The following is an 18,993-nucleotide window of genomic DNA, read 5'->3' on the forward strand; positions in this document are numbered from 1 at the left end:
TTGCGATTCGAGAAGGTTTTGTCATAAGGACTTGATCAACCCCGTTTACGAATTTCTTTTGATGACCATGAAATGGATGAATCAAAGAGTCACATACCTCTGTTTTGAGCTTTCATTTTCTGTTGCTTAGAAGAAAAATGATAGATTTAGTCTAGTTTTCCTGTTTTCTGTTTTAGCGTCCCGGAGAAAAATACCTCGAAAATAAAAGTTCTCCGATGGTCCTGAAAATTTAGTATGATTTTTTCTGGAATATTTGAAAATTACTGGGCCTGAGAGCTGGCCTGGGGGCTAGACCAGTGGGCCACAAGCCCTGCCACCGCCACCCCCTGGTGGCGGCTAGCAAGCTTGTGGGGCCCACATGGACCCCCTCCACTCATTCCAGCTCCCAGCCTCTTCTTCCACCTCCAGAAAAAATTGTTTCACAGCTCAAACTCGTCTTCTTGCTCATTTGGCTGTGATTTTCGATCTCCTTGCTCAAAGCACCATTCTCTGAACCGTTTTGGGGAAATTACTCCTTGGTAAGTGACTCCTCCATTGGTCCAATTAGTTTTCGCTCTAGTGATTTATCCTTCGCGTATTCTTTCTACCTTGGTGACCCTGTTCTTGAGCTAGAAAGGTTGAATTTAGTTGGTCCGAAGTAGTTTTTGCGCGTGATACGGTCTCTAGTCACTAGTAGGAGTAGTTTCTACAAGGTGTGGTTGGCCTTCATTCACTTTTCTCTTGAACTTCAAAAATTTCAGCAAAAGGAAATTATGTTTAGGAGGAAGTTTCATGGTGGTTCCTCAAGTAAGAAGGGTCCCCATCTTTCTTTTCGGGAGCCCGAACCTTTTCAACTAAGGGACGCACCGGTACAACCATGTAAGGGTCCCCATCTTTCTTTTCGGGAGCCCGAACCTTTTCAACTAAGGGACGCACCGGTACAACCATGTGAATGGCCTTCCGATGAGTTTATGATCGAAGCAGGTTTCAAGGATGAGTTAGATACACTTGTTTGCAATGTCGGGTTAGAAGAATTCCTCAGACAAATGTGAACAGTATGCTATGCTCACTGCCTCTTTCATGCGTAGATTTAAATTTTTAGTTGGCCGTGACTCATCCATACTGTTTGATCTGTACGATAAATCCTATGCCATGGATTTGGAGGATTTCAATAGGATTTGCAAGATACCCGATGGGGGTAGTATTAATCATCCTTCTAAGTCTTCGGTCAGAGACTTTGTCTCCAGTATAACTGTTGAAGAAACCAGAGATATCACGCAAGCCACCATAGGAAGCATCCATTTCCCTGCCTTGCACTACTTTGCCCTCTTCATAGGTAGGTGCATTAACGGCAAGGGTGCACATTTTCACCTATGCGCTTCCGACCTTAGTATCCTTAAGAGCGCAATAACAGGTGACAGGAGCTTCAATATGGGAGCTATAGTAGCAAGGAGGCTGAATAAAAATGCCAGTGAGCGGGATTTCTTTGGTGGAGTTTATGCTACACGCTTAGCAAATTTTCTTGGAATATCCATCCTTTCAGAAGACCCTCCTCTCCGTACAACCTACCTTGATCATGTCTCTCTAACACGCTACCAGTTCCTTGAGAGAGATCATGGATCCCTCCTATACTGCTTGATATTTAACCGGCAGCGTGTTTTCCATATTACCCTTCCTACTCCTGCTTTCTTTGAATTTCAGGTAAAACGAAGATACTACATAACCATAGGAGAGGCAGAGGAGTATGAGAGGGAGGCGACGGCTGCTCGACTTCGTGAGGCAGCTATTCAGGCAGTGGCTGCAGCACTCCCGTATAACACCCATTATGATTTTGGGTTTCGTTAGGACCATCCTTGGGAGTAGACCAAGCTAGGCCAAAAGCCTAAGCTTGGGGGAGTATGTGTTTCTCACCGACTTTACGTTCATGCTTATGCTTTCACTTTGATAGCCGGTGTTTACAATTTGCCACTGTAATATACATGCTAGTTTATTTTCGTTTTCTTGTTTTGTGTCCTTATGAGAAAACCCAAAAAGATTTTTCTTTCTTCTTTTGCTTGTTGGGAGCTTTCCCATGTAAATAGTTTTCTTTTTCTTTGGGTCAAGGTAGAAGATATTGGTTACAATGTTTAGTGGTTCTTGCCTGCATACTTGTTTAGCTTTCAAAGAGCCATATTACTTTGTCTTCTCCTTTGTGTTTTCCTGCAGATTTAGCTTAGTCCAATGCACGAGCACTCTTATTATTGTTCACATCGTTCGATCGTGCAAGTGAAAGGCAATAATGATATATGATGAAGTAACTGAGACTGAAAAGCTGGTATGAACTCTATCTATTTTGTTTTTGTAAATATGACTAGCTTGTCGCCCTAGATTCAGCTTTGTTGTGAGAGAACCATGTTTGCAATGACAACTTAGGGATCATAGTTTCTGATGCCATGCTTATTTAGCTGAGAGTTTATAATGATTTGTCTTGAATGCCAACATAGATTTTGAGATGACTATGATGTAATATGATAGGATGGCATTCTCCTTTGAATGATTCAAGTGGCTTGACTTGGCGCATGTTCATGCATGTAGTTGAAACAAAATCAACATAGCCTCTATGATGTTCGTGTTCATGGTGATTTATATCATGCTCATGCTTGCATTCAATGTTAGTCAAACTCATTGCATCTTGATGACTGTTGTCGCTCTCTAGTTGGTCGCTTCCCAGTCTTTTGCTAGCCTTCACTTGTACTAAGCGGAATACTGCTTGTGCATCCACTTCCATAAACCCAAAAGTTTTTCCATGAGAGTCCACCATACCTACCTTTTTGCGGTATCTACCCGCCGTTCCAAGTAAATTTGCATGTGCCACTCTCTAAACCTTCAAGAAATAATCTGTTTTGCATGCCCGAACCGCTCATGTGGTGATAGGGGGATATTGTTATCTTCCATGTTAGGAGTGTTATCCTCGACATGTGTTTATTCACTGTCATTCATGAGAAAGGGGTCGGTAATTGGAATGCCCAGTTCGACGCTTAAATCGAAAACATAACTGTAAAACAAGACTCCCCCGGATTGACGTTAGTATGGACGGTACCCGAGGATTCGGCTAGCCGTGGAGTGTGATTGATTGGTGGTGGGGAGCTAAAACTTTACTTTTCTGTTTGGGAACCGCCTATAGCATGAGTAGCATGGAAGATATTGAGAACTCTTGGTCATTGCATTGACAATGAAAGCATGCCACCCAAAATTATTATCTCTGTTTTCAAAGCTTGAGCTCTGGCACCTCTGCAAATCAATGCTTCCCTCTGCGAAGGGCCTGTCTATTTATTTTCCTGTTGAGTCATCCTCTTCTTATATAAGCACCAATTAGAGAGCACCTCTGTCATTTTTATGCTTTGCTTTTGATTGATATTGAGTATGACTATGATTGGATCTTCGTTGCTATGAATTTCAATGTTTAGTCAGCCCTTGATCTTTGAAAGTGCTCTGCATTTATGTCTTGCGGTCTCACAAAGAGCTAGCGAGATACCACCTATTCATATTGCTTCATGCTTGTTTTGATTGAAGTGTTGGTATTTGAAACTCATTATTATTTGCTCGTTAGCTGATTATGGCATTGATATTAGTTTACCGTGAGACCTTTGTGTCACTTGCTTATGTGGTTAACTTGTGATCTTCCTGAAATTCTGGTTATGAGTTAGACATAGTTGCAACAACAAGATCAAACAGAGTTTGTCAAAGTTTTTCTTTCTCTCTTAGTTTGTCAACTGAGTTGCTTGAGGACAAGCAAGGTTTTAAGCTTGGGGGAGTTGATACATCTCCATCGTATCTACTTGTCCAAACTCTTTTGCCCTTGTTTTGGACTCTAATTTGCATGATTTGAATGGAACTAACCTGGACTCACGCTGTTTTCAGCAGAATTGCCTTGGTGTTATTTTTGTGCAGAAATCAAAGTTCTCAGAATGTCCTGAAAATTTACGGGGAACATTTTTGGAAAATATGAAAAATACCTGCGCAAAGATCCACCTGAGGGGGTGGGCTAGTGGGCCACAAGCCCTGCCACCGCCACCCCCTGGTGGCGGATGGCAAGCTTGTGGGGCCCACGTGGCTCTGCCGTCCCCAATCTCAGCTCTATAAGTTCACTTTCGTCCCAGAAAAAATAAAGAGAGAAGATTTCCTCGCGTTTGCGATATGGAGGCGCCACCACAACCTGTTCTTCATCTGGAGGGCAGATCTGGAGTCCGTTTTGGGCTCCGGAGAGGGAAAATCGTCGCCATCGTCATCATCAACCTTCTTCCCTTTCCAATTCCATGAAGCTCTTCGTCGTTCATGAGTAATCTATTCGTAGGCTCGCTGGGTGGTGATGAGTAGGACGAGATCAATCATGTAATCGAGTTAGTTTTGACGGGGATTGATCCCTAGTATCCACTATGTTCTGAGATTGATGTTGCTACTACTTTGCCATGTTTAATGCTTGTCACTAGGGCCCGAGTGCCATGATTTCAGATCTGAAATTATTATGTTGTCACCAATATATGTGTGTTTTAGATCCGATCCTGCAAGTTGTAGTTACCTACTATGTGTTATGATCCTGCAACCCCGGAGTGACAATAACGAGAACCACTCCGGTGATGACCAGAGTTTGAGGAGTTCATGTGTTCACCAAGTGCTAATGCATTGGTCCGGTTCTTTATTAAAAGGAGAACCTTAATATCCCGTAGTTTCCTTTTGGACCCCGCTGCCATGGGAGGGATGGACAATAGATGTCATGCAAGTTCTTTTCCCTAAGCACGTATGACGACACACGGAATGCATGCCTACATCAAATTGACGAAAGGGAGCTAGCCACATATCTCTCCGTGTTATAACTGTTGCATGATGAATATCATCCAAACAAATCACCGACCCATTGCTGGTGTTACTTGTTTTGCTCTGCTGCTATTACTTGTCTTGCCCTGCTGCTACTGTTGCTACTAATGTCGCTTGCTACTGTTGCTACTTGCTATTGATGTCAGTACTGCCGTTCCTTGCCGCTGCTATTACTCGTTACACTGCTGCTACCTTCTACAATCTTGATTCGCTGGTTGTTGACGGGAACAGAAAATTTCCGTCAACGAGGCAACTTGGCGCCAATTATACAATCGTTAGGAATAGTCTGCCGTCAACAGATCGTTTCTGACACCGTTGTTATCATACTACTTTGCTGTTACTACTTTGCTTGTAGATACTAATCTTTCAGGTGTGGTTGAATCTGACACATTCAGCCGCTAATACTTGAGAGTATCCTCTCACCTCCTATAGGCGTACCAACAAATTTGGGTCGAATACTCTACCCTCGAAAACTGCTGCGATCCCACGCGCTGGTGGGCCGTCAACAACATTCTTCTAGTTTCGATTGCCGGAGAGTGCTAGCAGCATTCTTCTGGTGCCGTTGCAGGGGAAGGACTGCTGTCACGGAATCACTTGTCCTCAAGCAACTCAGTTGACAGACTGAGAGAGACAAAAGAAAAACTTTGACGAACTCTGTTTGATCTTGTTGTTGCAACTATGTCTAACTCACAACCAGAATTTCAGCAACATCACAAGCAAACCACATAAGCAAATGACATCTAGGTCTCACGGTAAACTCATACCAATGGCATAATCGACTAGCGAGCAAATAATAATAAGCCTCAAACGTCAATACTTCAATCAAAACATCATGAAGCAGTACGAATAGATGGTATCTCGCTAGTTCTTTCTGAGACCGCAAAACATAAATGCAGAGCACCTTAAAAGACCAAGGGCTGACTAAACATTGTAATTCATGGCAATGAAGATCCAGTCATACTCAACACAGTTAAAAGCAAAGCATAGAAATGACAGAGGTGCTCTCTAATTGGTGCTTATATAAGAAGAGGATGACTCAACAGGAAAATAAATAGACAGGCCCTTCGCAGAGGGAAACATTGATTTGCAGAGGTGCCAGAGCTCAAGCTTTGAAAGCAGAGATAATAATTTTGGGTGGCATGCTTTATTGTCAATGCAATGACCAAGAGTTCTCAACATCTTCCACGCTACACATGCTATAGGTGGTTCCCAAACAGAAAAGTAAAGTTTTGAGTCCCCCACCACCAATCAATCACACTCCACGGCTAGCCGAATCCTCGGGTACCGTCCATACCAACATCAATCCTGGGGGAGTTTTGTTTGCAATTATCTTTTTGATTTGAGCATGGAACTGGGAATTCCAATTACCGGCCCCTTTCTCGTGAATGATAGTGAATAAACACATATTGAGGATAACATGCCTAGCATGGAAGATACCAATAGCCCCCTGTCACCACATGAGCGGTTCGGGCATGCAAAACATATTATTTCTTGAAGATTTAGAGAGTGGCACATGCAAATTTACTTGGAATGGTAGGTAGATACCGCACATAGGTAGGTATGGTGGACTCGTATGGCACAACTTTGGGTTTATGGTGGACTCGTAAGTAACATTGGGTGCAAGCATGAGTAGGACATAAATCACCATCAACATGAACATCATAGAGGCTATGTTGATTTTGTTTCAACTACATGCGTGAACAAGCGCCAAGTCAAGCCACTTGAAACATTCAAAGGAGGATACCATCCTATCATAGTACATCATAGTCATCTCAACATTCATGTGGGCATCGAAGACAAACCATTATAAGCTCCTAACTAAGTAAGCATGGCATAAGCAACTATGATCTCTAAGTTGTAATTGCAAACATGTTCCTCTCACAACAAAGCTAAATCCGGCATAATGAGCTAGTCATATTTACAAAAACAAAATAGATCGAGTTCATACCAGCTTTTCCAGGCTCAGTCACTTCATCATATATCATCATTATTGCCTTTCACTTGCACAACCGAACGATGTGATCAATAGTAAGAGTGCTCGTGCATTGGACCACGCTGGAATATGTAGGCAACCACAAAGGAGAAGACAAAGTAATATGGCTCTTTGAAAGCTAAACATGTATGCATGCAAGAGCCACTAAACATTGTAACCAATATCTTCTACCTTGACCCAAAGAAAAAGAAAACTATCTACACGGGAAAGCTCCCAACAAGCAAAACAAGAAAAAGAAAATCTTTTTGTTTTTTCTCAAACTAGACAAACACACGAAAAGGAAACGAGAAAAATAAAATAAACTAGCATCGATGATACAGTGGCAAAGTGTGAACACCGGCTAACAAAGTGAAAGCATAATCAAGAATGTAAAGTCGGTGAGAACACGTACTCCCCCATGCTTTGGATTTTGGCCTAACTTGGTCTACTCCCAAGGAGGGAAATAACCAGCTCGGGGGTACTCCGGAGTGGACTGAGGATGCCACTGCTGTGTGAGCTCCTCTGGCTCCCACTGATAAACTGGCGTCTGGTACTCGACTGGTGGCTCGGGCACGGGCACTTGTGGCTGGGCTAGGCCCCAATATGCGTAGATGTCCGAGGGCATAATAATGTACTAGCCTGCATGAAGATTGAACAAAGAAGGAGCAGGCCAAGTAATAGTCTCACGAGTACCCTGACTAAATACCAGGTTATAAATCATCCTTCCACCTATATCTCTATCAAGAAAGTCATGGCGAACCATGCTATCGTAATCTAGATATCTCTCGAGAAGATGAAACTCTTCTACCTCGTCTTGTCTAATGGGTATCTCAAAGTGTCTGGCAAGACGGATAGCATAGATACCTCCATAGACAACACCTTTAGAACGGTTCAGGTTCAACCATTGAGCTACTATAGCGCCCAAGCTATAAGTTTTATCGTTATAAAGGGCTGCGCGCAAGACAACAAGATCTGGGGAACTAAGTGACCCAACTTTCCCACGACCAATCAAACATTTTCCCAAAAATAGTGAGAAGTACGGAAGCACAGGAAAATGAATGCTAGCAGTTGTAGCGCAAGACACTCCTCTCTCCTCTCCTACAACAATTGTACCGATAAAAGCTTCCAAGTCCCATGGACGAGGTTCATGAATATCCCCAAGATAAGGTAATTTGCAAACATTGTAAAAATCCTGGAGTGACATGCGCTGGGGGATATCATAAAGTTTGAACTCAACCATAGGAGGATTCTTCCTTGGATTGAAGTTAAAGCTTTGTACGAAAATATTAGTGAGTAGGAGGTATTGCGGACACTTATCTTCAACGAAGGCGGTAAGGCCTGCGTTCTCCACCAAGTGATAAAGGTCCTCATAAATTCCAGCGGCGCGTAAGAACATGTCGCTTGGCTATTCGCATGCTCGAACTTCTGCGACTCGAGGGACCGGATACTTGGGCTTCTTCTCACTCCCATCATCCTTGGGGTCACGACTTGAAGAGCCTCTCAAGAACCTCCTTATCTTTTCCCTTTTCTATCTCTGAAAATTTCTGAAATTTTTAGTGATTCTAAGGAAAAGTGAATAAGGCTCAACGAAACTCGTAGCAACTACTCCCACAAGTGCCTAGAGGCCATATTACGCATCAAAACTACTTGGGACCAGCTAAAGTCAGCATGCAAAGCTCAAGAACATGGTCACCAAGGCAGCAAAAATACGCGGAGTATAAGGCACTGGAGCAAAAACTAATTGGACCAATGGAGGAGTCACTTACCAAGGAGTAATTTCTCCAAAACAGTTCGGAGAATGGTGATTTGAGCAAAGAGATCGAAAATCCCAGCAAGAGGAGCAAGAACACGGGTTTGAGCTGCGAAACAATTTTTTCTGGAGGTAGGAGAACCAGATGAGAGAAAGAATGAGTGGAGGGGGTGCCTGTGGGCCCCACAAGCCTGGGTGGCGCGGCCAGGGGGTGCCCGCATCGTCAGGGCTTGGGGCCCACCGGTGTGGCCCCCCAGATAGACTCTTTGTCCCAGAATTTTTCAAAAAATCCAGAAAAAATCATACTTGATTTTCACGGCGTTTGAAGAACTTTTATTTTCGGGGTACTTTTCTACCGGATGCTAAAACAGAAAACAGGGAAAACTAAACTAAATCTATCATTTTTCTTCTAAGCAATCTAAAGTGAAAGCTTGGAACAGAGGTTTGTGACTCCTCGATTCATCCATCTCATGGTCATCGAAAGAAATCCGTCAATGGGGTTGATCAAATCCCCTCGACAAAACTTTCTTGAATCGCAAAGAGAATGGAGAATTTTCGAATAGTCACTAAGTCACCTCAATGGGTATGTGTATCTCCCCAACAAGCAAATCATACTTCATCTTGACACGAGGAATAGGGCATTCAAAGCTCCCGATAAGAATCGATGAAGTTTTTTCGATAGCATTGATGCAATGTACTCGATATTGTTTCTTTGGAAAGTGCATCGTATGCTCATTACCGTTGACATGGAAAGTGACATTGCCTTTGTTGCAATCTATAACAGCCCCTGCAGTGTTTAAAAAGGGTCTTCCGAGGATGACAACCATGGCATCATCCTCGGGAATATCCAAGATAACAAAGCCTATTAAGATACTCGTGTTAGAAACCACAACAGGCACATCCTCGCAAATGTCGATAGGGAAATCAGTTAATTTGTCGGCCATTTGCAGAGAGATTTCAATGGGTGTCAACTTATCCAGTTCAAGTCTACGATAGAGAGAGAGAGAGAGGCATAACACTAACATCGGCTCCAAGGTCGCATAAAGCAGTTCTAACGTAGTTCCGTTTAATGGAGCAAGTTATAGTGGACACACCGGGATCACCTAGTTTCTTCGGAGTTCCACCCTTGAAAGTGTAATTGGCAAGCATGGCGGAGATCTCAAGATCAGGTATCCTCCTCTTATTAGTCACAATATCTTTCATGTACTTAGCATACGGAGACATCTTGAGCATATCCGTGAAACGCATTTGCAGAACGACAGGTCTGATCATCTCAACGAAGCGCTCAAAATCCTCATCATCCTTTTTCTTGGATGGTTTGGGAGTAAAGGGCATGGGTCTCTGAACCCATGGTTCCCTTTCTTTACCATGCTTCCTAGCAGCAAAGTCATTCTTATCGTATCTCTTAGTCTTAGGTTGTGTGTTATCAAGATCAACACTAGGTTCAATCTCCACATCCTTTTCATTGCTAGGTTGAGCATCTTCATGAACATCGCTATTGATATTATCATTAGGCTCATGTTCATCACCAGATTTAGTTTCAGCATCAGAGGCGGAGACATCGTTTGTTCTCTCAGGGGTAGCAGCAACAGGGTTGCTAGCGTGCAGGTTCCTATCATATTTCTTCTTCTTTCTAGGATGACTAGGTGCATCAGTGCTAACTCCTTGAGAATCTTGTTCAATTCTCTTCGGATGACCCTCAGGATACAGAGGTTCCTAGGTCATTCTATCGCCTCTAGTGACGACTCTAACGGAATTGTCATTCAACTCATTGAGAAATTCATTCTGAGCTTTAAGCACTTGTTCTACCTGAGTGGTAACCATAGAGGCATGTTTACTCAGAAGCTTAAGATCATTGACATTTCTGTCCACATAAGCACTTAAGTGACTAAGCATACGAGCATTCTGTTCCAATTGTCTGCTAACATAATCATTGAAACTCTGCTGTTTGGCAACAAAGTTATCAAATTCGTCCATGCATAAGCTAGCAGGTTTATCGAAAGGAATATCACTCTCATCAAACCTACGCAGAGAATTTACTTCTACTACCTGTATCAGGTTACCGAGACCATGAATCTCTTCGATAGGTGGTAGATTTTTGACATCTTCAGATTTAATGCCTTTCTCTCGCATAGATTTCTTGGCTTCTTGCATATCTTCAGGACTGAGGAATAGAGTACCTACATTCTTCGGAGTTGGCTTAGGAGGTGGTTCGGGAAAAGTCCAAGCATTCTCATTGCACAAGATGTTATTCAACAGAATCTCAGCTTGTTCTACGGTTCATTCCCTAAAAACACTACCGGCACAACTATCTAGGTGGTCTTTAGAAGCATCGGTAAGCCCATTATAGAAGATATCAAGTATTTCGTTCTTCTCAAGAGGGTGATCAGGCAAAGCATTCAGTAGCTGGATGAGCCTCCCCCAAGCTTGTGGGAGACTCTCTTCTTCAGCTTGAGCAAAGTTGTATATTTCCTTCAAGGCAACTTGCTTCTTATGGGCAGGGAAATATTTTTCAGAGAAGTAGTAGACCATATCCTGGGGGCTACGCACACATCCAAGAGCAAGAGAAGTGAACCAGGTCTTAGCATCATCCTTTAGCGAGAAAGGAAACAACTTGAGCATATAGTAGTGGCGGATCTTTTCCTCACTAGTGAATAGGGTGGCTATATCGTGCAGTTTGGTAATATGGGCTACAACCGTTTCAGACTCATAACCGTGAAAAGGATCAGATTCGACCAGAGTGATTAACTCAGGGTCGACAGAGAATTCATAATCCTTATCGGTCACAAAGATAGGCGAAGTAGCAAACTTTGGGTCGTATTTCATCCTAGCGTTCAGAGATTTTTCTTTCCACTTGCGCAGAAGTTTCTCAACATCATAGCTATCCTTACACGCAAGAAAATCCTCAGCTATCTCTCCCTCCATAACATAGCGGTATCAGACATAACTGGCAATTCAGGCATAATAGAAGGTTCTACTTCAATAATATCCGCAGTTTCAGAAGTATCATCACATCTAGCAGCAACTCTAGCAATTTGTGCATCAAGGAATGCACCTAGTGGCAAAGCAGTATCAGGCATAGTATCAAGCATAGCATCATCAGGCATAGTATCAAGCATAGCATCATGAGGTATAGTATCAAGCATAGCATCATAAGCATCATGGGCAGCAGAAGTAGCATCATCAAGCATAGGCCACATATCAAGATTTCTAGCCGGAGGCGAAGTCGCAAACTTACTCAGAACTGAAGGTGAATCAAGTGCAGAGCTAGATGGTAGTTCCTTACCTCCTCTCGTAGTGGAAAGTAGGATTTTAGTTCTTGGATCTTTCGGATTCCTCATAGTGATCAGCAGACGTCAATCCCAAGTGACTCAGAGAATATAGCTGTGCCTCCCCGGCGACGGCACTAGAAAAAGCCTTGATGTCCCACAAGCGTATGTGATCGCAGCAGTTTTCGAGGGTAGAGTATTCAACCCAAATTTGTTGGTTCGCACGACGGGAAGCGAAAGAATATTCTCAAGTATTAGCAGGTGAATGTGTCAGATTCAACCACACCTGAAAGATTAGTGTCTGCAAGCAAAGTATCACTAGCAAAGTAGTATGATAGCAACGGTGCCATAAACGATCTGTTGATGGCAGACTATTCCTAACTGTTGTATCAATGGCGCCAGAACGTTGACGTTGGATTATTGTTGAGAAGAATGCTTCCCCAGCTACGGCTCCCAAAAAGTCTTGCAACAATTAACAGCAAAGTAGCAAGGAACAAAAGTAGTAGCATCAGCAGAGTAACAAGTAACAGCAGTAGTGACATCAGCAGCAAAGTGGCCCAATCCCTTTTGTAGCAAGGGACAAGCCAAGACAAAGTAACGTAGCAAGAACCAGTAGTAAAAGACTCGTAGGCAGTGGATCGGTGATGGTTGAGTATGACGGATGTGATTCATCATGTGACAGCTATAACACGGAGAGATATGTAGATAGCTCCCGTTCGTCAATCTAATGTAGGAATGTATTCCGTATGTAGTCATACGTGCTTAGGGAAAAGAACTTGCATGACATCTATTGTCCATCCCTCCCGTGGCAGCGGGGTCCTAATGGAAACTACGGGATATTAAGGTTCTCCTTTTAATAAAGAACCGTACCAATGCATTAACACGCGGTGAATACATGAACTCCTCATACTATGGTCATCTCCGGGAGTGGTTCCGGCTATTGTCACTCTCGGGTTACCGGGTCATAACACATAGTAGGTGACTACAACTTGCAAGATAGGATCTAAAACACACATATATTGGCGACAACATAATAAGTTCAGATCTGAAATCATGGCACTCGGGCCCTAGTGACAAGCATTAAGCATAGCCAAGTAGTAGCGACATCAATCTAGAACATAGTGGATACTAGAGATCAATCCCCGTTAAGAACTAACTCGATTACATGATAGATCTCATCCAACTCATCACCGTCTAGCAAGCCTACCATGAGATTACTCACGAACGATGCAGAGCATCATGGAACTGTCGATGGAGAAAGGTTGATGATGACGATGGCGACGATTTCCCCTCTCCGGAGCTTGAAACAAACTCCAGATCTGCCCTCCAGATGAAGAACAGGATGTGGCGGTGCCTCCGTATTGCAAAACGCGATGAAACCTTCTCTCTGATTTTTTTCCAGGCGAAACGGAAGATATAGAGGTGAGATTGGGGGCGGTGGTGCCACGTGGGCCCCAGAATCCTGCACGGCGCGGCCATAGGGGGTGGCCGCGGCCTATGGGCTTGTGGCCCACTAGCACGCCCCCTCCGGTGGATATTTGCGCAGGTATTTTTCTTTTATTCCAGAAAAAATCTCCGTAAATTTTCAGGATATTCCGAGAACTTTTATTTCTGCACAAAAATTACACCATGGCAGTTCTGCTGAAAACAGCGTCAGTACGGGTTAGTTCCATTCAAATCATGCAAGTTAGTGTCCAAATCAAGGGCAAAAGAGTTTGGAAAAGTTGATACGACGGAGACGTATCACTAATAGAGATACTATCTGCCCTGTGGAAATTGTTAGAGATGTTGAAGTCTTGTGTGGTAAAACTAAGTATCCTACTGATTTTCTCGTTCTTGCTACCACACAAGATAGCTTTTGTCCCATCATATTTGGTAGACCTTTCCTCAATACTGTTAATGCTCATATTTATTGTGAGAAACAAAATGTTACTGTTGGCTTCGAAGGTATGTCACATGAATTTAAATTTTCTAAGTTTGGTAGACAACCTCATGAAAAAGAATTGTCTAGTATGGATGAAATTATTGCTCTTGCTTCTATTGTTGTGCCTCCTACTGACCCTTTGGAGCAATACTTGCTTGAACATGAAAATGATATGCATATGGATGAAAGGAATGAGATAGATAGAGTTATCTTTGAACAACGTCCTATCCTTAAGAATAATTTGCCTCTTGAATTACTTGGAGATCCACCTCCACCAAAGGGTGATCCTGTGTTTGAGATTAAACAATTACCTGATACTCTTAAGTATGCTTATCTTGATGAAAAAGAGATATATCCTGTTATTATTAGTGCTAACCTTTCAGAGCATGAAGAAAAGAAATTATTGAAAACTCTGAGGAAGTACCGTGCTGCTATTGGATATACTCTTGATGATCTTAAGGGCATTAGTCCCACTCTATGCGAGCATAAAATTAATACTGATCCAGATTCCAAACCAGTTGCCGATCATCAACGAAGATTAAATCCTAAGATGAAATAGGTGGTAAGAAAAGAAATACTAAAGCTCCTGGAAGAAGGTATTATCTATCCCGTTGCTCATAGTGATTGGGTAAGTCCGGTGCATTGTGTCCCTAAGAAGGGAGGTATTATCGTTGTCCCTAATGATAAAGATGAATTGATCCCACAGAGAATTGTTACTGGCTATAGGATGGTAATTGATTTTAGGAATTAAATAAAGCTACCAAGAGAGATCATTACCCTTTACCTTTTATTGATCAAATGCTAGAAAGATTTTCTAAACATACACACTTTTGCTTTCTAGATGGTTATTCTGGTTTCTCCCAAATACCTGTTGCACAATCTGATCAGGAGAAAACCACTTTCACTTGCCCTTTCGGTACCTTTTCTTATAGACGTATGCCTTTTGGTTTATGTAATGCACCTGCTACCTTTCAAAGATGTATGATGGCTATATTCTCTGACTTTTGTGAAAATACTGTTGAGGTTTTCATGGATGATTTCTCCGTTTATGGATCTTCTTTTGATGATTTCTTGAGCGACCTTGATCGAGTTTTGCAGAGATGTAAAGATAGTAACTTTGTCTTGAATTGGGAGAAGTGCCACTTTATGGTTAATCAAGGCATCGTCTTAGGACATAAAATTTCTGAAAGAGGTATTGAAGTTGATAAGGCTAATGTTGATGCGATCGAGAAAATGCCATGCCCTACAAACATTAAAGGTATAAGAAGTTTCCTTGGTCATGTTGGTTTCTATAGAAGGTTCACTAAAGACTTCCCTAAGATTTCTAGGCCTCTCACCAATCTCTTGCAAAAAGATATTCCATTTGTTTTTGATGATGATTGTGAAGAAGCAATTGAAATACTTAAGAAGGCCTTGATAACTGCACCTATTGTTCAACCACCTGATTGGAACCTACCTTTTGAATTTATGCGTGATGCTAGTGATTATGCTATTGGTGCTGTTCTAGGACCAATAGTTGATAAGAAATTAAATGTTATTCATTATGCTAGTAAAACTCTAGACAATGACCAAAGAAACTATGCTACTACTTCAAAAGAATTTTTAGCAGTTGTGTTTGCATGTGATAAGTTCAGATCTTATATTGTTGATTCCAAAGTTATTATTCACATTGATCATGCTGCTATTAAATATCTCATGGAAAAGAAGGATGCTAAACCTAGACTTATTAGATGGGTTCTCTTGCTACAAGAATTTGATTTGCATATTGTTGATAGGAAGGGTGCTGAGAACCCCGTAGCAGATAACTTGTCTAGGTTAGAGAATGTTCTTGATGACTCGCAATCTATTGATGATAGCTTTCCTGATGAACAATTGAATGTCATCAATGCTTCACGTAGTAAACCATGGCATGCTGATTATGCTAATTATATTGTTTCTAAATATATACCACCTAGTTTCACATACCAATAAAAGAAAAAGTTCTTTTATGATTTGAGACATTACTTTTGGGATGATCCTCACCTTTATAAAGAAGGAGTAGATGGTGTTATTAGACATTGTGTACCTGAGAATGAATAGGGATAGATCCTACAGAAGTGTCACTCCGAGGCTTACGGAGGACACCATGCGGGATATAGAACTGCACACAAGGTATTGCTATCCGGTTTTTATTGGCCTACTCTCTTCAAGGATGCTCGTAAGTTTGTCTTGTCTTGTGATGAATGTCAAAGAATAGGTAATATCGGTAAATGTCAGGAAATGCCTATGAATTATTCACTTGTTATTGAACCATTTGATATTTGGGGTTTTGATTATATGGGACCTTTTCCAAAGTCCAACGGGTATACTCATATTCTAGTTGTTGTTGATTACGTTACTAAGTGGGTAGAAGCTATCCCAACTAGTAGTGCTGATCATAACACCTCTATTAGGATGCTTAAAGAAGTTATTTTTCCTAGATTTGGAGTCCCTAGATATTTAATGACTGATGGTGGTTCACATTTTATTCATGGCGCTTTCCGTAAAATGCTTGCTAAGTATGATGTCAACCATAGAATTGCATCTCCTTATCATCCTAAGTCTAGTGGTCAAGTAGAGTAAAGTAATAGAGAAATTAAATTAATTTTGCAAAAGACTGTTAATAGGTCTAGAAAGAATTGGTCTAAGAAACTTGATGATGCACTGTGGGCTTATAGAACTGCTTATAAAAATGCCATGGGCATGACTCCGTATAAAATGGTTTAGAGTAAAGCATGTCATTTACCTCTTGAGCTAGAGCATAAGGCTTATTGGGCAATCAAAGAGCTCAACTTTGATTTCAAACTTGGTGGTGAGAAGAGGTTATTTGATATTAGCTCACTTGATGAATGGAGAACTCGGGCATATGAAAATGCAAAGTTGTTTAAAGAAAAAGTTAAGAGGTGGCATGATAAAAGGATACAAAAACGTGAGTTCAATCTAGGTGATTATGTCTTGCTATACAATTCTCGTTTAAGATTTTTTGCAGGCAAGCTTCTCTCTAAATGGGAAGGTCCTTACATTGTTGAGGAAGTATATCGTTCCGGTGCCATAAAAATCAACAATGCGGAAGGTAATTTTCCGTGAGTTGTAAATGGGCAAAGAATCAAGCACTGTATCTCAGGTACTACCATAAATGTTGAAAGCAATATTATTAATACCATAACTCCGGAGGAGTACATAAGGGATATTTACCAGCTTGTTTCAGACTCCAAAAACGAAGAGGTATGTGATACGGTAAGTAAACCGACTCCAAAACTTTTCCAATAGCAATTTTTCTCCGTTTTGGAATATTTAGAAAAATAGAAAAATTTAAAGTAGTCAGGAAAGCGCACGAGGAGGTGACAAGCATGCGAGACGCGCCCTAATACGTCTCCAACGTATCTACTTTTCCGAACTCTTTTGCCCTTGTTTTGGACTATAATTTGCATGATTTGAATGGAACTAACCTGGACTGACGCTGTTTTCAGCAGAATTGCCTTGGTGTTATTTTTGTGTAGAAATCAAAGTTCTCCAAACGTCCTAAAAATTTACGGGGAGCAATTTTGGAAAATATCAAAAATACCTGCGCCAAGTTCCACCTCAAGGGGTGGGCTAGTGGGCCACAAGCCCCTGCTCCGCCACCACCCCCCTGGTGGCGGTGGACAGGCTTGTGGGGCCCACAGGCACCTGCTGCCCCCAACTCCAGCTCTATAAGTTGTCTTTCGTCCCAGAAAAAATAAAAAGAGAAGTTTTCGTCGCGTTTTCGATACGGAGGCGCCGCCCTGTTCTTCATCTGGAGGGCAGATCTGGAGTCCGTCTTGGGCTCCGGAGAGGGGAAATCGTCGCCATCATCATCATCAACCTTCTTCCCTCTCCAATTCCATGAAGCTCTTCATCGTTCGTGAGTAATCTATTCGTAGGCTCGCTGGGCGGTGATGAGTAGGATGAGATCTATCATGTAATCGAGTTAGTTTTGATGGGGATTGATCCCAAGTATCCACTATGTTCTGAGATTTGATGTTGCTACTACTTTGCCATGCTTAATGCTTGTCACTAGGGCCCGAGTGCCATGATTTCAGATCTGAAATTATTATGTTGTCACCAATATATGTGTGTTTTAGATCCGATCTTGCAAGTTGTAGTTACCTACTATGTGTTATGATCCGGCAACCCCGGAGTGACAATAACCGGAACCACTCTCGGTGATGATCATAGTTTGAGGAGTTCATGTGTTCACCAAGTGCTAATGCGTTGGTCCGGTTATTTATTAAAAGGAGAACCTTAATATCCCGTAGTTTTCTTTTGGACCCCGCTGCCACGAGAGGGATGGACAATAGATGTCATGCAAGTTCTTTTCCCTAAGCACGTATGATGACACCCGGAATGCATGCCTACATCACATTGACGAACGGGAGCTAGCCACATATCTCTCCGTGTTATAGCTGTTGCATGATGAATATCATCCAAACAAATCACCGACCCATTGCCTACGAGTTTGTCCTACTGCCGTTACTTGTCTTGTTCTGCTGCTGCTACTACTACTGTTGCTACTGCTGTTACTTGTCTTGCTCTACTGCTGCTGCTACTACTGTTGCTACTGCTGTTACTTGTTTTGCTCTGCTGCTACTGTTGCTACTACTGTCGCTTGCTACTGTTGCTACTTGCTACTGCTGTCACTACTGCTGTTCCGTGCCACTGCTATTGCTCGTTACACTGCTGCTACCTGCTACACTGTTGGTTCACCTACTGTCGTGGTTTTGTCACGGCAGATGTCCTCGTGAAAGGACTTAGTATTGGAGCCATCGCACTTTGGTGGCAACTCAAAGGGGTTGAACGGGAGTGAGACGGCGATTTACCCAGGTTCGGCCCCTCGTGAGGAGGAAAAAGCCTACGTCCTTCTTTGAGTTGTATTGATGGAGTTTCGATTAAAAGGAGGGCATAACTCGCCAGACCTAGCACTCGATGATTTCTAACCTACCCTCTTCTTCCCTGGGTCTCGCCTTTATATACAGGTCGAGTCCCTAGGGTTTACAAGGGTACTTTCCTTTCTACAAACCGTGACTCTTACGATCTCTAAGTCGCTATCTTTCCAAAGCTTGGAAACCTTCCGGAAGTTGTAAACCGCCATACAACCTTCGGTCTTGCCAGGCCACGACCCGAACCATGCTTAGATGAATCGCCATATTTGGTGATCCTGCCCAACTAGGGCGGGTTATCAATAGATAACATCGCCAACATTAGGCCC

The sequence above is a fragment of the Hordeum vulgare genome, chromosome 4H, assembly GCF_904849725.1.
Source record: "Hordeum vulgare subsp. vulgare chromosome 4H, MorexV3_pseudomolecules_assembly, whole genome shotgun sequence".
NCBI lineage: Eukaryota > Viridiplantae > Streptophyta > Magnoliopsida > Poales > Poaceae > Hordeum > Hordeum vulgare.